This window comes from Jaculus jaculus, chromosome 6, assembly GCF_020740685.1.
Source record: "Jaculus jaculus isolate mJacJac1 chromosome 6, mJacJac1.mat.Y.cur, whole genome shotgun sequence".
Taxonomy (NCBI): Eukaryota; Metazoa; Chordata; class Mammalia; order Rodentia; family Dipodidae; genus Jaculus; species Jaculus jaculus.
Window position 1 is genome coordinate 47,482,421 of NC_059107.1, and position 23,782 is coordinate 47,506,202.

Below are 23,782 nucleotides of genomic sequence, written 5' to 3' on the forward strand. Positions count from 1 at the left end.
GCAGATTAAATACTTGGGAACAATATGGGGAACAGTAAAAAGTCCCCAAGAGGATGAGAAAATGCTGACATCAGACCGGTATAAAAATTTCTTCTGTGGTTTTAAGTGGCGGTGGCTGCTTTAGTCTCCTCCCTGTTCTGTTGTAGGGCCACAAACTTTGAGCAAGCAGAGTAGTAGAAAAGGCTAGAAAGAAGGGCTTGAAGATGATGGATTTTGACTCCTGATTTTATTATTCCTTCTCTTTGTTTCTAAACTAGTCTACTCCCAAGACCAGAGTCAGCTGGCGCTGGTTTCTGTTGGAAGAGGCTGGTTTGGGAGACTGGGACGAGGCCAGGGATACCCTGCTCTGCGGGCGGTCTTGGGTGGAGACGAACTGCACTTCACAGAGCCGGGGTGTGGTGGGAAGGGGATGGGGCAGGAATGACAAGCTGGGGATATGGGCCCACCTCAATCCCCAGCTTCATTCTCTTCTAATGTCTCCCCACTGGTGGCATTCTCTGCTTTTGGTGGCCTTCTTTCTCTTCTTTTTCTGGGTTTTCTGACTTGTAGAACACTGGAGAAGGGCCTTTAGTTCTGCATCCTGGACCTCCATCTCAGTCTTGTAGAGGTCAGGCTCAAAAGGACCACTAGTTATCCACATGGGGCCATTGGGCATGAGTAGAACTGTAAATTTAAACTGGGCAACAAATTCACCCTCCTTCTCATAGAGAACATTAAATGGTTGTAACAACTCATGTTTGGCACACTCCACTACACCCCACCTAGCCTTCTTCTGGTCTTCATATATTCTTAAAGTAGATGGCATGGCATCAAAACGCCTTTCCACCTCACTGAAAAGGCACGTGAAGTTTTCATTTTCAGGCCATATTGTTCAGAGGGGTCTCATTTGTAAATGGTGGTTCTCTGTCCTGCATCCTTGGCCTTGCCTTCTCTTGAGCTGACAAGGACATCCACAGCATGTATTTCATGTATCTCAAACTCAGCCTTTTCATGGTCCTTCTGTTGGTCTGTGGGATTCTGGATAATAGTTTTCTCTCCATCTATGACATGCTGCTTCAATTGGTGTGACAGCACACCTTCTATTGTCGTGCAGTTAAATGAGTGGGCAACTTTGTTCCAGGCTTCTGTCACTTGTGTATTCTGGTTTCCTGGCTTGACCAGAGGTAACGCAGCTTCAGCACAAAGGTGAGCTGCCTTAATGACATCTGCTTTCCCACCTGTTACTTGGGTACCCTAAGCTACACCAACCACAAAAGTGGGAGCCACATTAGCAATGAAGCCATCTACGTGGACCCCAAGATCAATTTTTACCAAGCCACCTTCCTTTGAGAATATAGGCCTGGTCACTCTTCAAAGGGGAGAAGTGACATACACAGTTATTTACCCAAATGCTGGTAGGAAAGGCAATACCTTTCTTCATTTCTTTTTCTTTCTTGAAGATTTTCCCTGTTTCTTCCATAATCATGGCATCCCCTTTCTCAAACAGACTCAATACTGACACAGCTGGGCTGGATGCTTCCACCAAAGATCGAAGTACCCGGTTGGCTATGTCGCCCCTCATCTTATACTTGGTCACGACCAGGTCCTCAGCCATAGTTTCCTCCTGTTGTTCATCCTTGCCTGATGTCTTCCTACCTCCACTACTGTAGCCTTGCTTCCCCTGGGCCATAGGTATTAACTGAAGCTTTTATCTTGGAACATACTTACATGTAGAAAAACACATAGCCCCTATTATACAAATGGATAGATGGTTAAGGAACTAGATCTTTAGAAGCATGAATAAGTGAACAAATACTAAAAACTGCCGTGGACTGACTCTCGGGGAGATCAGGACCGAGGGAGAACAAGGGCGAAGGCTCAAGGAGAACTCGGGATCCGGCGAGGAAATGACAGACAGACACACTCTAAGTTGAATATGCTGCTGCAATTTACTGAAGGTTTCATACAGATTGAACAAGGAAACTTAGCAAGCTAACAAGTGATCTCAGAAATCATTAATCTAAATAATCTTAAGTATTGTTCTATTCTAAGCACCCATGTAATATTTATCAGGCAGGAAATGTACCCATTTTTTTTTTTTTTAAGGAGGACGTCTCGCACTACTGACCACAGCTTTACATGAATAGAAGCTTGGGGCAAGAGGTATAAGGTGAACAATAGGTTATTTATTTTTTATAAACCGAGCAGAGAGCCATCTCTTTCCACTTATTAGATTATTTATATAATCCTCATATTCATTATAAAAGTGTTTTTATCCAAAAGACCACCAATATTTTAAGGCTGGTTTAATGCTTTTTAGGAATTCCCTTCTTACTTGTTTATTGTATAAACACCAAGGCTTACACTTCCTTGCTAAGGGTTCCCATAAATGGAAGAGAATGCCATAGCCTCTTTTTCCCTTCATAACTTACCCATCTGTCACCGAATTCATCATATCCTCCCTCATAAGGGAGTGGATCTAGGTATCTTCCAGCTCTGGGAGGCCACCTTGGTGGAGTCCACCATCTGCCTTTGATCAAGTACTGAACATACCCCCCAGGAAGCGTTCTGGTGGGAATGCCCAACTTTTGTAACTTCTTTTTTGTAGAATCGTCATGCTTCTTATGAACATTACCAATTAACATTTCTACTTTCACTTTCTCAGGATCAGTATTGTCTTTAGTCATCATAAGCTGTTTCTACTCTACACCATCTAAAAACTGTCCTAGAGTTAATTTTTTATTCCTAGTAGAGTTATACATTTCCTCCATTGTCCTAATCATAGGAGGGGCACATTCAATACTCAAATTGTTCCTTGTACTTTGATTGTGTGCATGATTACCAGTAAGCGTAGTGTAGAACTAGCTGTTCTTTGACAAACAACCAGAAGAAAGCAGAAAAGAAATAAAGCACAGAAAATAGCCCACTGGCGCCAGCAATTAGGTCGTCGTGACTTCTTATAGGCAGCAGGAACCATGACAGTAGCTGACTGCCAAGGGGTCACCGGGGGCATCCCTCCGAGGAGTGCTGGCCCTCTGTCCTCAGCTCTCTTCCAGTGTAGAGGCATCTTTGCTACACAGGCGAGGTCGCCGTGGACGTAGCAAAAAACAAACAAGCAACCAAACAAAAAACTTGCTGTTGGGCTGGAGAGATGTCTTAGTGGTTAAGGCATTTGCCTACAAAGCCAAAGGATCCCAGTTTGATTCTCCAGGACCCACATGAGCCAGATGCGCAAGGGCATGCACCTGGAGTTTGTTTGCAGTGGCTGGAGGTCCTGGAATTCCTATTCTCTCTCTCTCTCTTTCTCTCTTTCACCCTCCTTCTCTCTCAAATAAAAAAGAATGTTTCAAAAAGCTTGCTGTCATTAAACCAAGAAGATTTGAAGTATAATTTTATTTCTGTCAATGTCTTTTATACTTCCTTTGAAAGTTATACAACACGTACATTTTCTTTGCTATTTTCTGAATTAGTTGGCAACAGTTCCTGGGCACTTAGATGTATCCTTTAAATATTTGCATTTATTCATAATAATGTTTTGGGAGGCATTCATTTGAGGAAAGCACTAGCAGTTAGGCCAGTGTGTTCTGGGAGTGGGATGGAAAGCCAGAAGATAAAATAATTTTAAATTGTCAGGTTCTCTTTCAAATGTTTCCATCTTATTGTTTTCATATAAACATATGCACTTGGAATAATCAATTATTGCTATGGGCAGAGAGGAAAAAATGCAGAGCATCATTTAGGACAGTGCAAACCTTAGCAAAAATTCATAATGCAAATAGGAAAGCTTGAGAGCATTTTTCAGAACACAAATAAACAGTACATAGACCGAAATGATGGCTCCCAGGGCTCTGCCTTCAGCTTGAGGACTTAATTTGCAATCTGAGCTGATGGATCTTTTTGCCAGAATTCAAATAAAATTTCAATTGAGGACCCAAGGCTCAAACTATTTATCCTTCTGGAACTCCCTGCTCATCATTATTTAAACACTGGTATTTAATTTTTTAGTGAGAGGAAATGAATTAAACACTTGACTCCAAAGTGTGTTGAAAAGTGTTTGGTTTTACAGGGATTTGATGTCAAACATCCTTAATCATCCCCATCATAATCTCAAATATCATCATGGAGGTTGACTCAGTATTTTCTACATGACAGACTATTCTGAGTCTTTCATGAACCATTTCATTCAATTCTCTCCAAAACAAATTGCAGTAAATTCAGTTACTGAGATTTGCAGGTGAGAAATCAAAAGGAGATTATGTTTTTGCAAAGACATAAAACCGTGTTTTGTTATTTTATGTAAGCTAATTGGCTCATCCAATATGGGGCAATAGAATATATGTATATGTCTGGAGTTCAGCTGAGCTGATAAGTGCTGGAGCAGCTAATTCCAGATATTAACAGGCATGCCACAGTCACGTAGTACACTAGTAAAACAAAGGCTAGACCACAGAATGCACCAGCTCTTTACTATTTTATTACCCACTGTGGGTATAGCACAGTGGTTCTAGTCAAAAGGATCAACCTACTTGGAATGTATGCTAAAAACAAAAGACTCCTATATCTTACAGTCCTTCGGGCCAAGTAGAAGGTGTGAGGAAGAAGCTAGGAATAAAAAGTTCTTAGCATTGAGTCAGAGCGGGAAACCAGAATGGGTAAGAAGGTTTTTATGTAAGTGTTGCCTGTAAAAGCATCCTTGGAAAAAGCACCTAATAAATAAGTGCATGTGTTGTGAGTATGCATGTCTGTATGTGTGTGAGTTCACACATGAGTGCACGTGTATGTGGAAGCCAGAGGTCAACATTAGGTGTCTTCTTCAATCACTGTATACTTTAGCATTTGAGAAAGAGACTTTACTGGACTCAGAACTCATTAATTGGACCAGATAAGCTAGCTAGTAAGCCCCAATGATCCTCTGTCTCCATTTACCTAGGGCTGGAATTATAGACACATGCCATCAGGCCCAGATTTTATGTAGCTCTGGGGATCTGAACTCAGGTATTAATGGTTACCTAGCAAGTACTTTACCTACTATGCTATACATCCAACCAAAGAACACTTTTTTGTTTTTGTTTTTGTTTTTGAGGTAGGGTCTCACTCTAGCTCAGGCTGACCTGGAACTCACTATGTAGTCTCAGGATGGCCTATAACTCATGGTGTCCTCCTACCTCTGTCTCCTGAGTGCTGGGATTAAAGGAATAAGCCACCATTCCTGGCCAAAGAACACTTTTAACCAAGCCTTTACATAAAGGCTTGATGGAAGCTTCTGTTATAAGAATGGAGCTATGTGTAAGATCACAACCTGCCAGAAAGGCCCTTAGTGTAACTTCTCTTGGAGACTGTAGTATATTAGGTCTGTCCTTGCCTCTATGGACATAACTTCTCCATAGGAAACTTCCAGTAAAGCCTTGTAACTGTTTATGGTGGAACCAGAAAATTTACATGTGGGCCTTTTAGTTTGGGGTCATACTCCCCATGGTGCAAATTTAGGCTAGCAATGGAGTCAAATATATCAGCTCACTTCTCATCCCTTGGTAATTTTGATGACTTCTTTTTCATTCAGTTTTGAAAATCTCTCCATTGATGTAGCACTGGCAGAATTATGTTTTCTGGTGAGTTGGGTTAGGAAAAATAAATATTAAATCCCTGATTTTTATTTCTGAGAAAAAATCAGAAAATGACAGAAAGATAACTAATAATTCATACATTCACAAAATTAAAATATTGAAAGAGAACAAAGAAAAATATATGTCAGTAATGTGTCAGAAGATGGAATAAACAATAGCAGTTTAAGGAAAACACGAAGTAAACAGGGAGAAAATGCCCTTCGCTACTCAGAAAAGGGGATCTGCTACTCCCACAGATATTATACTTTAGAAAAGTGCCTACAACAGGGGGTTGTTTGGGATGTCCATAAAACCATAGTCAATATCTGCTCCTCCCCTGATCAGTGGAAGGCCTGGTTATATTTTGTTCAGAAATGACAAGACAGTTGTCTGCAATGTTTGGCCCATCAGGCACAGTAAAAATTAAGGATAAACATTAAATCTAGGGTCAATTAAAAGATGTAGACTGAGTTGTTATGAACCTCAGTCCCCTTTTCGGCCTTGTTATCTGACATCTTCTACTCCTACAAGTACGTGGAAGATTGAAATTCTTTAACTTTTGAAGTTATTTATGTCCACATTATTTGCTCTGGACAATGCAAAGTGAGTATGAAAGAAAAGTGTCACTGTCTGAAACATTTGATAGCCAGTCTTTGACTTTCTTGGTTGTTTTGTAGATATGATTGTTTAGCAATAGCAATAGCAATAAGAAGGATATTAAATGTAAGTCATTCATCCTTTTTCTCATAATCTATTGTTGAAAAGTTTGGCAAAGTTGACATGAGCCTTGATTGTCAACTTGATGGAGTATATAATCACAATAAAATCAAAGTTCTGAGCATGTCTATGAGGGAATTCTAGATTAGGTTAAATGTGATGGAAAGACCCACCATAAATTAGCATCACCATCTTATAGGCCAAGTCCCTGGACTACACAATAAATAAGAAGTGAGCTGAGTATGAGCATTCATCTCCTCTCTCCCTCTCTCTCTCTCTCTCTCTCCATATATATATATATATATATATATATATATATATATATATATATATATCTGCTTCCTGATGGTGGACACAAGGTGATGACCTGTTCAGAGTTGAGTGAGTACCATCAAACCATGAGCCAAAATAAACCCTTCCTTCCTTAAGTTGCTTTGATCAGGTGTTCTGTCACAGCAATGAGAAAATTAACTAATATTCTAGATATGGGAGCTTGGAATCATACCTTGGAGAGAGGAGGCAGAGGATGTCAAAGCTCATTCCTAGGAACTAACTCCTCACATATTCTTTTCTAATACTATTTTCATCTGACAACATGGGCTTCTCATAGGAAACCACACTCATGCCTCCTGGTGTGATGTTTCACTCAAGTATGAAAATGGAACATCTTTCCAGCACTAGAAGGTCACTACCAGGGAGATAAAAGAAGCATCTGAGGAAATATAAAAGAGAACAAAATTTTTGTTCTAATAGAGGAGACTTGATGCCACCTGCTCAATGGAATTTGAGAATGGGTATGAACCAGTGGCTATTTTTATGTTTCCCATTCATCATTGTGAAGTGAAGTGAACATTTATTGCTTTTATCCTGTTCTGTTTTCAGCAATGTATACTGAGTTATTGGGCTCAGAGAGCTTGTTTTCTAGTTGCTAGTTCTCTGAACAAGAGAAATCATATCCGATTCAGTTATAAACACCATTTTTCATCACAGGTATAGATGCTAGGCACTTAGGAAGTTTCCTTTGAAAAAGAGTTAAATGAAATAAAATCTAGAGTGACCAAAAGATGAAATAAGCATTTCAATAGTTATTAATATTATTCACTAAGGTAAGATCCCCATTTACTGCTGGGTTAATGAAGAATTATAATTATCCACTCACTTCAAGTTAAAGATGTTTAGGTGACTATATCTAGCCAAAATAATGTGAATAGAAGTGTTGGATATGTTTTGAATTTAGAATGTGCACTTTCCTGTGCTCTTTTTTTCTTCTGCCACCATGACTATTGTCAGTGTATATGGTAAGACAGTTTTATTGAACATCTATTAGCTTAGAATGTGTCTAGAAGAACAGCGATGACCATAGTTCTCTGATGTATCACAATGAACTTGGAGAGAGAGAGAAATGAATCCTTGTTACTTTGTGTCACAGAGTATGGAGTTATGAGTTCTGCCCTCTCTAAGGGATTAAGGTCATCACCTAGTCTTGTCTGACAGACACTGTCCTATAAAAGTTCCCATTCCTCCATATATACAGAGGTTATACTTTTATTCATTCTTTAATGGGAACTTGAGTTACAAAAATAGAAGTGGGTTTTACTGGCTTAAATTATGTTAAAAATTTTACTAGTAAACATGTATTTCTCTGGTTAAAAAAAAAAAAAAAAGAACAGGAAAAAACTTGTGCCAGGTCACTTAATTTTGCCTGGAATGTTTATTAACCTAGTTTCTAATAGTGTTGAGCACAATAATTTTTAATCATGCATAGTAGAACAGATGCACAAATTAGATTTTAAGAGGTAAAGTTGTGACATGGTCCCTCATCCCACTAACTTGCTTATAGAAATGTGTCCTCTCTCTCCAGATTTTTCAGACCATTTGTTCCACACTAATAGCTTGGAAACAGGGTTTCTGGAAGTAATTTATTTCAACCATAAATCCTCAGTATTGCTTTACACTTGGCAACATGGTACCTAAGATAGCCATGGTGCATTTCTGGAGGACACAATCTTTTACATGGCAAGGGTAAATGGGGAGTCTATATTGCTTCGATCCTGAGCACTGTAGACTTTTCATGCTGTCACAACTCTGCCATGCAAGCTATGCATCGATTGTGGATGCTATGTCACCTAACTAATCAAATAGGTTTTTTGTTTGCTATAGTTTTTCCTTTTGAAAGTTATTTTTTTTAAGTTATTATACAAAGTAATGGTTTCATTATGACATTTTACACACACATATAAAATTAAATTTTTCTCTTATTTACTCCTCTCTATATGTTTCCCTGTGGCCTCTGATTCTCCATTTTCTTGTCTTCTTTCTTCCCTCAAATATTACTGCCATCTACTTTCATATTATATGTACTCTATTACTGTCTTGCTTAACACCCTCCACCTCTATTATCTTTATTCCCCAATACTCCTCTTTCTGGTTTCTACCCACAAACACACACACACACACACACACACACACACACACACACACACACTTAAATTTAGATTTTGTGTATGAGGGAAGCAATCTAACATTTCTGTTTCTTAGTCTGTCTTACTTTTCTTAGTATAATGATCTCCAGTTCTACTTTCCTGAAATTGTTATGATTATAGTCAAAGATTTTATAAAAGGACTCAAATAGCCATGAAAATAATCCCAAGAATTTATAGTGGTGTTATGTGAAATTGCCAAGCATCTATACAGCAAAGAATAATCACTAGAGTGAAGATTGAATGCAGACTGAAAACAGAAATGCTAACTATATATCAGATAGGGAAATAATATCTGGGACATATAAAGAACCTCAAAAGTGATCAAAAACTTAAACCATCCAATCAATAGCTTAGATAATAATCTGAATAAGCAATTCTCAAAATAAGAAGGGAAAATTGCCAACAGTTTAGTTTTTAGTGATAGTTTTTTTTTTTTAGCACTTCCTTTAAGTCCCAGGATATATCTAGCAGTAGGACAGACAGTACAAGGATTGACCAGAAATTTGTAAAAAATTTACCTATTGATAAATATTTTACCATTAAGAAAAGTAATATTTCCTGTTCTGCCTTTATTGACTCCTTTAAAACAGCTGGTTTACCAATGAAATTTCTACATTAATTAGCATTTTATTCAAACTTAAAATTAATTTCATTGAGAAAGACAAGTAAATTACACCTGGCACAAACTATTAACTGTTGAGGCTGGGGAGATGGCTCAGCTGGTAAAATTTTTGCTGCAGAAGCACAAGGTCCTAAGTTCAGAACCCAGTACCCATAAAATGCTGGGCATCATGGTGTGTACCTATTGTCCCAAAACTGGGGAGGCAGAAACATGAGGATCCCCAGGACAGGCTGGATAGCTAGACTGGTCAGGTCAGTGAGATCTGTGTTAGCAATGATATCCTGTCTCAATAAATAAGGTGGAGATAGATATGAGATGCCTGACAACAACCTCTGGCCTTGAAACCTAGGCATACACATATGTGCTCTTACACAAACACATGTTACACACACATACACAAACAAATGTGACTGCTGCGTCTTATTACCAGCCCAATATATTTTATAGAGACAACCACTTCTGAATTATTTTACTGTCTGTGTACAAAAATAGAATGCAACATTAAATGCCATGCTTTCTGAAAGTTTGTGTCTAGACTAAAAACAATTTTAGTTTTAGAATTAAAAAGAAAAGAAACTGATTAAAATTTGATTCCTATGAGGAAGTCAGGGGTGAATTCAAAACTACTAAAGAAACATCAGGATTTGGTGATCTTGCATAAGTGTGCACTCCCAGAACTGGCCAGTGCTTCCTGTGTGAGTGTGCACTCCCAGAACTGGCTAGTGCTTCTGGTGTGAGTATACATTCCCAGAACTGGCCAGTGCTTCCTGTGTGAGTGTGCACTCCCAGAACTGGCCAGTGCTTCTGGTGTGAGTATACATTCCCAGAACTGGCCAGTGCTTCCTGTGTGAGTGTGCACTCCCAGAACTGGCCAGTGCTTCCTGTGTGAGTGTGCACTCCCAGAACTGTCCAGTGCTTCCTGTGTGAGTGTGCACTCCCAGAACTTTCCAGTGCTTCCTGTGTGAGTGTGCACTCCCAGAACTGGCCAGTGCTTCCTGTGTGAGTGTGCACTCCCAGAACTGGCTAGTGCTTCTGGTGTGAGTATACACTCCCAGAACTGGCCAGTGCTTCCTGTGTGAGTGTGCACTCCCAGAACTGGCTGGTGCTTTGTCAGTGTATACTCTCGAAACTGGCCAGTGCTTCCTTGTGGTGTATATTCCCAGAACTGACCAGTACTTCCTGTGTCAGTCTGTACTCCCAGAACTGGCCAGTGCTCCTGGGTGAGTGTGTATTCCCAGAACTGACCAGTGCTTCCACTGGGAGTGTGCACTCCCAGGAACTGGCCAGTGCTTCCTGTGAGTGTGCACTCCCAAAACTTGCCAGTGCTTCCTGTGTGGGTGTGCACTCCCAGAACTGGCCAGTGCTTCCTGGTTGAGTGTGAGCTCCTAGAACTGACCCTTGCTTTCTGAGTGAGTTTGCACTCCTAGAACTAGCCAGAGCTTCATGGAGTTAGTTTATGCTTTCAACATAAAACCATGAGGATATGAATATTTGATCATAAGATGTAATTTGAATTATATTGATGTTGGGAGTTTGAGGGATAGTTTGGTTTTAAAATGCACTTACTTGCAAAACCTGATATTCTGGGTTTAATTCTCCAGCACCCATGAGGAGCTAGATGCACAAAGTGGTACATGCATCTGGAGTTTGCTTACAGTGGCAAGAGGCCATTCTCTTTTTCTCTCACTCTCTTTCTCTCTCTCTCTCCTTCTCTTTGCAAATAAAGAAATTAAAATATAAATAAATATATGCTGATGTTTCATGTGAATGTGCTCCCAAGGGAATCAAGGGATACTGTTTTTAGGCAAAAATGTAGTTTTTGAGAGTTTAGTGAATGTTTTTCTCATTAAATTTTGCAAATCTATAAGCTAATTAAAATTTTCTTTTATAAATTTCATGTGGTAAATAAGTAGTAGACTTGGCCTGGTATGCAGGCCTATAGTCAAAGCTACTTAGGAGGTTGAGACAGGGGCTCACAAGATCAAGTCCTATCTAGGGTACTAAGGGACTTTAAGGCCATCTTAGGCAAACTAAGGAGAACCTATCTCAAATGTGTAAAAGAAGTGAGGGGTGTATATTGGTAGCCAGTTCAGTGGGAGAATTCTTGCCTAATATGTGCAAAACCCATGGTTCAATTCCAGAAGAAAAATAAAAAGGAAGAAAAAGAGAAGAAAAGAGAAAATAGAAAAGAACTGTGAAGACTAGAATTCTTGAGTTGACATATTTTGCACAATTTCCCTGAAGTCATACCTGGTTTTTATGTAAAATCATATGTAAGGAGGATGTAATTAAAATAAAGAATTGGCTAATTATTACAAAGCTGAAATTAAATGCTCTATCTATATTGTCACAAGTGAGAGTCTCAAAATTATGGCTTCAATACTCAGTATTTTTGCTTTATGTTCAACCTATGGAACAGTACAGAGAAGGGTGGAAACTGCATATAGATGCAGTTTATCATGTCTCCTCTGCTTAAGAATGATGTACTCTTCTGACTTAGTTTGGACTCAGACATGTTACCTCTGTAAAGCATCTCTTTTACTATCCATGCTTTGGTGTTTCATATATGAGTTACTAATATCACTTTGATTATAAATTTGAGGACATCCTTCACTGTCATTACTTATAAAGATTTTTTTGATATTTTGGAGTTGTTACGTCACAACTCCTGATAGATTTTTGCATGTCAATAGGCTGATGAGTTTAATACTTTTGGCTTCTCTTTTTTTTCTTCAAGTGTGCCCTTTCAAATGAGTGGCATTATCATTTCATAAATATTTGATAAGTGTACTGAGCATGTTCACCTTTTGGGAATTAAGTGATAAAATTTAGATTTTTACAAGTAATGACATAAGTTGTTTCTTATATGCAACTTTCTCAAACCTTGAACCAGAAAGACAAGAAATATTTAAGTCTCATCTGAAGGCTCTAAACGTTTGCACTGGGAAATACTGACTTAATTCAGAGTTATAGAAAAAAGTTAGACTGAGTTTTATATCTAAAATTCCTTTAAATAAATGATGCAGTCTTGGGAAACATTTTGTTTCCCTGGGAATCAATTTCTACCACAACATGAATAATTTGTGATTTCTTATGTTTAGATCAGCTCAAGCAACTGTAACACAGAGACCCATCAACAGCCTCAGGTCACATATTTTCCAAACTCAGTGGAACGGATATCCCATGTCTTTCTCATAGATTCATTTAAAATTGATGTCTTCTATTCCTTTCCTGCTGTGAATACCCTTTAGGGTCTTGGCGTTTGTTCCTCTTTCATTATCACTCATATATATACCTTTTACATCTTGGCCACTCAATTCAACATTTTTCTCATCTCAACAGTATTTCCTCTACTTAATTGTCAGTCATATTCTATACTACGTCCTCACCAAATACATAGTTTCTAAAAATCTACTCATGGTCTTCCAGTCTTACAGTATATTATTACATATTTCCCATTCTGCAATGAGAACCATAGACTTTACTAATTACAATGTTGTAGTCTATGATTCACCTCATTCATGTCTTCACCGTACTCCTACCCTTGTTTATGTTCCATGATAAACACCATAAGGATCCACTGTAATAATACTAACCTTATTATAAATATCCTTAAATCCATGGGGAAAAATTCCTGGAAAATCACAATACAGAAAATGGTCTCATATTAAATTTGTTGCTAAATATTTAATGTGGTAATTCATCCTTGTTTGGAGATATCACTTCATCCCTCCAGCATGCTTATTGCTCTGTAATCTTACTACGTTCATTCAGATGTTCTCTCACTCTCCTAATCATGTCAACTTCTTCCTCTACTAATGTCTGATGATTCAGAGATTACTTCATCTCATACTGTTTTCTGGCTGGCTCTCTCAGAACCATCTCTTGTGTTTGGAATCACTTTCCTTCTGGCTTCCTCATGAGCTTTTTTTGTTATTCTCCCAGACCCTTTTGTGCTGGTCTTGCCCTGCCAGGCAGCAGCCCAGGGGTGACTCTCCTTGTTGTATGACCTTAGTCCTGACTCACCATGACTTGCAGCTCAGTCTTGCTTCCAGCTTCTCTTACACTCGAGAGTTCCTTTAACTTTTGCATCTTGTGCATATATTTTATATCCATCAGCCTGTAGATATTCATTGAGGTACTTCAGAAGAAACATATGAAATAGTAATAGTAATACTCCTTGGAGCAAACTTTCCTACTAGTTATGGACCATCTGTTAGTCTCCAGTACAGTAAAAGCTGTGAATTTTTTCTGTGGCTTTTATTCATACTTTTCCCCCATGGCAAGTCCAATGTTACATCAAACACAAATACTTCAAATTTCTTTATTGAATCCAACTACTATTTTTACTTTTCCTAGTGTTATCTCATTATAAGCTAACAACTCACTTGAAAGAAAGCCTGAAAAAATATTGTATGCCCCTTTGTATTTTTGTGATTATCTACAATATAGCCAGAAAAAAATCTGTCTTTAAGTAAAAGCATGATTATGTCACATTCTAATTTAATTTATTTTAGTTTTCAGATTATATAAAGAATAAAACCTAGTTTTCCATGTAATTATGAAATTAGGCTAACTATGCAAAGAATACACCCATAATGTGCCTACCATTCTTGTCTTTTCTCACCCCATCACTCATGTGTTTTCCATGTTCCCTTCCTCCTAACTTTCTCTGTATTTCTAAGACCTGCCACAAAGCTTTCTTACAGACTTTTTGCTTTAAAGATTTTTTTCCCTAGAATTTCTCTTTCTTGATCTTATTTAGGCTTATTATTCTCACTTAAATGCCACTTTCATAAAAAGGTTTCTATGAAAACCAAGACATAAGTCTATTTTACAACACTTTCTATTTTCCTTTTATAGAATATATAAATATATACAATTTTATATTAATTGAAAGTCGCATAACCCCTAACTTATTTATAAGAACATAAGCTTCATATAAGAAGGAATAACATTGGATACATTGACACCTGGCTCCTCATCTCATTAAAATCACTTTGTTCTAGCAGTATGTGGTGGCATACACCATTAATCCTAGCACTTAGGAGGCAAAGATAGGAGGATTGCTGTGAGCTCAAGGCCACCCTGAGACTACATAGTGAATTCCAGGTCAGCCTGGGCTAGAGTGAGAATGTACCTCAAAAAACCAAAATAATAATAATACCTTTGTTCTTGTTAGTTGTCCACTGAATGAATGATACAAATGAGGAAATAAACATAACAAAGGAAAAAGAAGTATGGGGTATTTCATTTATGTAGCACTTGATTAGCATATTTGATTAAAAAAAAAATGTTAGCCCTAACCCTAACCCTAAACTTGGCTAAGATTATTTAAGACGTAAAGGCAGGACTTGAAAGCTTATAATTTTGGCTACATAGGTCACCTCCAAATCTGGTGGGATCCTCTGGTGTGTTTTTGTATTCTTTGCACTAAGATTGGTGGTCTCCAAGAGACATCCTCTTCAGTAATTATGCTATATTTCTGTTCCCTTAGCATGATGATCTACATTAATTCTGTTGGGTCCGAATATCTGGCACTTTGGAGACCTATCCGCAAAGTGAACTTAGCTCACTTTACACTGATCTCTCAATAGGTTTTATATACTTAATAAATTATCATTTACTTCTTTTCCTCAACAAACAGTGTTTTGAGATTTTATTTAGTAAGGGAGATCTATTTAATTCATACATCAAGGAGTCCTGAAATGCAAAGATGGCATAAGAGGGCCATTTGGGATATGTTTATGGAGAGTCCATTGCTTTGTTTGCACACTGGGATATACCAGAAGTGTAAGAGTTAAAATTGCAATAGTCCATAATAAAAAAAAAAAAAAAAGGCAAGCATAATTTACAAATTCAGCAAAAAGAGCTTGCTGTCCTACTGCTTCTGCTGTAGGGCCTTTAGAAATATTACAAATGGTGACTATATATACATTTATGAGCTGTTATAAATATTTCACATGTAAATGCTGTTCTGGAAGGCTGGGAGGGTTGAATCAATGTATGGCCATTATTTCCTCTGTCAGAAGCAATAGAATTTTTAGTGGCACAATTTCCATTACTCAGCACTGACTAGGATCTTTGATCAAACTAATTAGAAATACTTACACTTTGTACCATGAAATATATCAAGTTTATTATTAAAATTATGTGCAATCACACATAGAAAATAAATAGAGGTATTAAATATGAAAATATGACATTTATGCTACTGATTAGAATGAGGACACATTCTAATTCTAATTCTAATTAGATAGTGAACATTATTAAAGTGCAGATTTTCCTCTGTGGATTATACTATTCAGCTTTTCTACAAGGCCTAATAAAATTTAAATGCATAAAGGAGGGCAAAGATGCTTTTTTCTGGTAATTGAGTCAATATATATTTATTGGCTAATTATTTTGTCTTTGCTAGATACTGTCATGGGAAAAATGTATTTGAAGACTTGAGAACTATTTTTAATTTTATTTGACAGAAAGAGACAAAGAAGAAGAAGAAGAGGAAGAAGAAGAAGAAGGAGAGAAAGAGAGAGAGAGAGAGAGAGAGAGAGAGACAGTGTGTGTCAGGGTCTCCAGCCACTACAATGAACTCCAGACATGAGATGACAAGGCCCAGTCATTGATGATAAACTTGCAGATTATCTAGGGAATATTTGGATACTTTAGTAATAAATTATAATGCTTAGAATTGAATGTGATGAATAGAAGTAATGGGTAATTTCATTGTAATGTCCCTTATTATTGTAATGTTTTTTTTCAGTGTGTGGTATGCATGTGCATATGTGTGTTTATATGCATGTGGGAGCATGTGGGGTGGGTATTTGTAAAACTATATTTTTGTCATTCCTCTGCTATGCCCTCCACCTCTTTTTGAGACATGGTCTTTCATTGACCTAGAGCTCACCAGTTAGGTTAGACTGGTTGTCCATTGAAACCCAGGGATCCACCTGTCTCAACTTCCCAAGTGTTGGGATTGCAAGTGTGCACCACCATTTCCAGCATTTTCAGAAGCAATTTTAAAACTCATGCCAAAGGGTCTTTCTGAGTCTTGGAATCATAGGAAGTATTTATAGGACTTAGGTTGATGTATTATAGGTGAGATCATAGTATTGCAATAATCTATCACTAGTACTTCCTACTTTGAGTCATCTCCATCAGTGAGAGCTGCACATCTATCAGTGAAGCAGTTTTCACCACTGGCCTTCTCTTCTATGCTGGGGCATCTAATGTTAATTCTGTCTATCAATCACAACTTTTTTTTTTCCTTTTTCAAGGTAGGGTCTCACTCTAGCCCAGGCTGACCTAGAATTCACTATGGAGTCTCAGGGTGGCCTCGAACTCATGGCGATCCTCCTACCTATGCCTCCTGAGTGCTGGGATTAAAGGCATGCGCCACCACGCCCAGCTCAATCACAACTTTTAATTCTGCCAGAACTTCAGTCACAATAAATAATTGAATGTTGGCCATTTACACGTGTGGGGATCTTCATAGAATTTTATTTAACAAAATTAATGGACAGCATTTTTAGGAGATCCAAAAGAATATATCCACATAAATTAGAAGCTTTCTTGCACAAGTTGATAGCCATCATATGTTACAAATGCACTTGTGGTTGGTACAACATGTACTTCCTATGGACATAGGATTCCATGGTACTGCTTCAATTTGGGTTCAGTTTTGTGTGCCCCCACTTTCCCCTCTCCCAAGCCCTATTGTCAGCAACTTGGGCTGATCCAGGTTAGGAACTACAAATGAGTGAGATCATGTAACGGTTGTCTTTCTGTGATTGTGTGAGTTCACTTAGAGTGGTATGTTCCAAGATTAACCATTTTTCTACAAATTTCAAACTGTTACTTTTTTTCTTATGGTTAAGTAGAATTCCATCAGGAAGATATACCACATCTTGGTTATCCATTCATCCAATGATGGGTACCTGGGTTGATTCCAGTTTTTAGCAATTCTGAATTGACCAGCTATAAACATGGTTGAACAAATATTTCTAAACTGTTATGTGGAACTTTTAGGTTAGGGTAAATTCCCAGTAAGGGAATAGCAGGGTATGCTGGTAACTTTATATTCATCCTTTCAGGAGTCTTCAAATTGATTTCCACAGTGGTTGTACCAGTTTACGTTCCCACTAACAGTGAGAGTGTTCCTATTTCTCCACAGCCTCACCACCATTTGTTTGCATTTGAGTTTTAAATGTTTCCTTCCTTATTGGGGTAAGGTGGAATCTCATAGTTGTTTTTTCTTTTATTTTCTAAATATTTATTTATTTATGAGAGATAAAGAGACAGATCAAAAGAGAGAATGGGCACCCCAAGACCTCTAGCCACTGCATACAAACTCCAGATACATGTGCCCCATTGTGCATCTGGCTTACATGAGTCCTGGGGAATTGAACCAGGGTCCTTAGGCATTGCAGGCAAATGCCATAACCTCTAAGCCATTTCCCCAGTCCCCTTATAGTTGTTTTAATTTGCATTTTCCTGATGATTAGGGATGTTGAACATTTTCTTAAGTGTATGTTAGCCATTTGTAATTCTTTCTGTGAGAACTCCCTATTTACTTCTTTGTCCCCACTTTTAGAGTGGGTTGTTTGATTTTTTTATTGTTTAGTGTTTTAAGTTCTTTTCAGAATCTATATATTAGGTACCTGTTAGTAGTATAGCTGGCAAAGCTTTTCTCTCATTCAGAGGGTAATCTATTGGCTCTGCTTATAGTATGTTTGTCTGTGCAAAAGCTTTTAAGCTTCATGAGATCCCATTGCTTGAGTGCTTGTTTAATTTCCTTGGCTACTGGGGTTCTGTTCAGGAAGTCTTTTCTCAGTCCTATATCTTGGTGAGTGCTTCCAATTTTTTTCTTCCAGTAGTTGAAGAGTTTCAGGCCTTATATTGAGGTCATTAATCCATCTGGACTTGATTTTTGTGTATAGGTAAATGAGTGGGTCTAATTTCATTTGTCTACATATGGTAAACCAATTTACCCAGCACCATTTGTTGAAGATGCTGTGTTTGCTCCAGTCTACATTATTGGCCCTTTTGTCAAAGATCAAGCAGCTGCAATTGCTTGCCCTAAGGTCTGGATCTTAAATTCTATTCCACTGGTCTATACTGTTTTTATTCCAGCAGCATGGTGTTTTGTCACTATGGCTTTGTAATATAGCTTTAGATCAGGTATAGTGATACCACCAGAGGTATTTCTTTTAATGAGGATATGTATAGATATCTGAGGCATTATGCCATTCCATATGAATTTTGAGATCATTTTTTAATTTCACACAGGGACCAGGCCTCCCTAAACAAGGCACAATGGGACCTATCAGGACCAGGGACTAGGAGGAGCAAGGAAACAGGCCTCCTTCATGCTGTGCCCTTCAGGACACAGATCAGTGCAGAGAACATAGACTGGTGAGGTGGGAGGAGCCCAGATACAGGGGTCTGGCATACTCACTCCAGACTGCCAGGCCTGTGCACTCACTGTCTCTGCAAGGAACTCAAACCCTGGAGTGGGAGGAGTTCAGAAATGGGTCCAGCTTATTCACTCCAGACCATGCCTGCCCACACACTGTCCATGCAAGGAACTCAGACTGGGGAGGTGGAAAGAGCCTGGTGGATTTTCTGTTTGGCTCTGTTGCTTAGACTTGTTGTGAAATAATACATTTTCACAGGGGCATGTGTGGTAGATTTAAGCCACTCACCTCCCGGCAGCTGAGAAGCAAAGATGGAGGAAGGGGTCTGACAACTCTATTTTTTTATCTTTTTGCTTTTGTGCTTGAGGTAGAGGTCCCTCTTCATTCATTCACATGTGTCTATTCACTTGTCCTAGTATCATCTGGTTTCAACATTTTGTTGGTTTTGGTGCCCATGTTAAAAATCAAATGATGTAGAGGTGTGAGTTTATTTCTATACATTTGGTATGGCATTGTTCTATAGTTCTATGCTGATGTTAGTTACATCTTTTGATTAACATAGCTTTTTAATAAACTGTGAAGTGTGAGTTCTACTTTGTGCTTCATTTCACAAGATTGCATGGACACTGCACATTGTTAAATGTATGATCTTTCTTCTGTAGGATGTACTGAATTTTTTACCCAGTCACACAGTTGATCTGGGTTGACACCTGATTAAGGAAAGACTTTCCTTGTCCATGTTCCTCTAGGTATGTGGCTGTTCAGCTCTACTCATGGCCAACTGATTGCTCCAATCTTTTCAACAGTTTCTTGACCTACAGATTTTTCTACATGCTTATCTAACCAAGATTTGGCTTTTTTATATATTCTTGCATACCCATTTAATTTAGGACTATTGTCAGCAACTTTTGTGATTTTGGTTATTAGTGAATTTTGTGAATTTTACTAGGGAGATGTTAGAAAGACACTCAGATTGTCATTTACTCCTCATGGGAGTTGTCAGTAATTCTGGAAAGGATACAAACCTTTTAGTTAAAATAGAACATTTTTAGCATAGCTGTATGATGTAGAAATTAGTTTAGCCATTACTAAAATATTTTAGTAGAATTAAAAAAAATATCTACATGTTCTAACAAAATATAAGTAGCAATGATCTATATGTAGAGAAAATACTCAGTAACCTTCAGGGCAGCCTTTTATGATGTTAGCATAGAAAATTAATTCACCTTGTGCCAATTAAGTGGAAGAAGGCAGCCAAAGCATGAGTTGTCTGTTTCTTGTTGTTGTATGTTCATTTGTTTTTTTTTAAGGTAGGGTCTCACTCTGGTCCAGACTGACCTGGAATTAACTATGTAGTATGTAGTCTCAGGGTGGCCTCACACTCACAGCGATCCTCCTACCTCTGCCTCTTGAGGGCTGGGATTAAAGGTGTGTGCCACCATGCTTAGCTATGAGTTGTCTGCCTTAAAGTTTATTTTTTTGTTCAAAAGTCTCTTCATATTGGATTGATACATTACTACTTAATCTGTATTACTTCCTTTTGGATTGATACATTCCTACTTAGTCTGTATATTACTCATGCATAAAAGTTACAGTAAAGGGCTGGAGAGATGACTTAGCGGTTAAGCGCTTGCCTGTGAAGCCTAAGGACCCCGGTTCGAGGCTCAGTTCCCCAGGTCCCACGTTAGCCAGATGCACAAGGGGGCACATGCATCTGGAGTTCGTTTGCAGTGGCTGGAAGCCCTGGCGGGCCCATTCTCTCTCTCTCCCTCTATCTTTCTTTCTCTCTGTGTCTGTCACTCTTAAATAAATAAATAAATAAATAAATAAATAAATAAATAAATAAATAAATAAATAAAGGTGTGCGCCATCACACTTGGCAGCATTCTTAAAAAAAAAAAAAAGTTACAGTAAAAATGCTACAAAAGGACTATTACATTAACAGCTCTTTAAAAATTCAAATCATCCTGTGTAAACTTTGGAGCAGTTCATATGTGTTACTTAAGAATTAAATGCTAGCTAGGTATGGTGGCACATACCTTTAATCCCAGTTCTTGGAAGCCAGAGGAAGGAGGATTACTTTGAATTCCAGGCTACCTTGAGACTGTACAGTGAATTCCGGGTGACCCAGGGCTAGAGTGAGACCCTACCTTGAAAAAAAAATGTCCAAACCAAAACAAAAAAAGTAAATGCTCATTGAATCATACATAGAGCATTTAGCATTATTTCTAGAAATCAGCCTGGTGACTTAAAGAAAATGTGTGACATTTTTAGTGCAAGCAGTATTTAGCCAAGAAGGATTGACTGAATTATAGTAAATTTAAAAATGTATGTTTAGTATAGTATATGGGTAGGGGCTTTACATGAAACAATAACAGAAATATAAATAATGAACAAAAACATATCAAAGTTCTGTTAGTTGCACTTGACATATCTCAGTTTATACTAGTTCTTTTAAACCAGAAGAAACTCAACACCCCCCAATCTAAAGTTGAATTCAAAAATGTTTGAAGTGGGCTGGAGAGATGGCTTAGCGGTTAAGCGCTTGCCTGTGAAGCCTAAGGACCCCAGTTCGAGGCTCGGTTCCCCAGGTCCCACGTTAGCCAGATGCACAAGGGGGCGCACGCGTCTGGAGTTCGTTTGCAGAGGCTGGAGGCCCTGGCGTGCCCATTCTCTCTCTCTCTCCCTCTACCTGTCTTTCTCTCTGTGTCTGTCACTCTCAAATAAATAAATAAAAAATGTTTGAAGACATTTTTGCTTGTCATCACTGGGAAGGACCACCACTATCATGGTGGAAATAGAGGCCAGGCATATTGCAAACACCCTACAATGCATACTGTGGTCTATGTGATAAAAACAAACCATACAACAAAACAAATACAATTCCAAATGTCCAGAGTGCTATGGTTAATATTCCCTGTTTCAGATCACAGTACTTGGTGAGAGTCTACCTCTGAAATTCCAGCTTTAACCTATACTACAGAGTTAATTATTTCTTCAGTAAATTTAAAAATGGGGTTATTGTCCTTAGTTACTTTCCTCTATTTATATAAGGGTTTTATTTTCTTTTAGAGCTGGTTTAGTATTATGTACATAGGTGTGTATAAATCGGTGCAATGATATTCCATTAACACATTTTATGCTGCACTAAACGTTACAAATATTTTAAGATTGTTAGCAATTTTAAATTTGTTGACAAATGAAAAATTTTCTCTTATGTGGCTACTAATAATACATTTTTTCCACCCAAAGTGCATGTTGATCCTATATGATATTCATTTTAACTTTCTGTTTAAATTACATTGCATTTAAAATATTAGATTATAAACAAAGATATTCTTTTGGTGGAAATGCATATAATTTAAGTAACTGCAGAGTAGAGGTGAAATTGAGAAGAAAGTATGAGATGTTAATGCTGAGAGTAACAGAAATACAGAGGTCCTACATTTCAAGGTTATTGAATAACTTCTACTGCAGGAAATCTCATACATGTTGCAATTGAAGTTTGTTGCAGTTTAGTCCCCACCTGGAATTCAATGTTTATTCATTTTGTGAAAGGAGTAGCTAGTATTCATTAATTCTTTGCCATGATTAGGCACTGTAGAAAGAACCCTAGTAAACTAAATAGCTTATATTTTACAGTAACAACTTAAAATGCATCTTATTATATCCTACTATAAATATAAACATTTTGTTTCAGAGAATTAAAGGTCTTGCTCAAGAAGATGAGCTTTCAAGTAGTAAGATCAGAATCCTATCTCAGAGATGTTACATTCTAAATTTTGAGCTTGGGATAACTATTGCATTATTTGGAATATGCATCACTTTTCCTATGGACATTGCTGTCATAGATTCTGAGACACCAGCACAAATCACTGAACACCTACCTACATGAGACTGCCATTCAACATGGCATCCCCCTGAATCAGATGGTGCTAACCTTGACCCTGAGTACCCAAAGTAGCCTGATCTTTCCTCATTTCCATGTCATATATAACATATACTGAAAATAATTTAGCATTAGTTAGCATTGATTGGAAACAAAATATTTTTATAATGGTACTTTTGTTAGATATTTTCCACTTTTTGTATTAGTTATGGACATACTAGGTTTATAAGCAACACATGTTGGTACCATCCTTATTCTCATCCTTTTCCCCCCTCAAAAGTTACCCTCCTCATTGGGGATGCTGGTTATCCCCATAAGGATTGTGGGTCATATATTTTGGGGAGTGAGCCATCAGTTATAGGGAAAAGGCAATGTCTCTGTGCATAAAGTCCCAAATTCTGGTCTAACAATCTTTCTGCCCCCTCTTCTGCAAATTTACTCCAGCCATTGGGTTTGTTGTAGGTCTACACAAGTGATGGGCTCTTACAAGCCTCTGTATCTCTGCTTTGGTAGTTGTTGAGTGTCCTCAGTGTCTATCTCCTTCACCCTTGTGCTGGTATCAGGTTCACCAAGAAAGCAGCACTCTTGCTCATTTCCCCAATTCCTCTATGGTTTTAGCTGGAGCCCTGGTGAAGTGCAATGGTCTGTTTCTCCTCTCAGGTCATGCTTTTATTCGTAAAAGAGAAGAAGATTCTCCAAGGGATACTGAAGTCATCAGAGGTTAAATTGAATAACCATCTTTAGTTTAAAGAGAATTTAATGGGTGTAGGCCCTCTTGTAGCCCAAGATTGGTGGAAGCTTGATACTGGAGAGCAAACTCATTATCTGGATATGATTCTGATTTGTTTCTCAGTTCCAGATATGGGTTCCTTTCCATTGAGCAGATAGGTTAGTCAATCCAAGAGCAGTTGCTTACCCATCATGACTGCATGCCACTATTGCACTTGTGTAAGCATCACTTCAGGTTGTTTGCTTCTGAGTAGCTTAGATCTCAAGTTCCTCAGACAGATGTTGGCCACTTTCACCCAGTAGGTCATGTAGCACCTTCTAGCACTAGATGGGCTATCTGGGGA

At 38.1% G+C, this 23,782-nt stretch overlaps 1 pseudogene; it reads right to left on the reverse strand.

Moving 5' to 3' along the window:
- Positions 1–447: 447 nt before the first annotated feature.
- LOC101615070 lies at positions 448–1,669 on the reverse strand (annotated as a pseudogene).
- Positions 1,670–23,782: the final 22,113 nt, after the last annotated feature.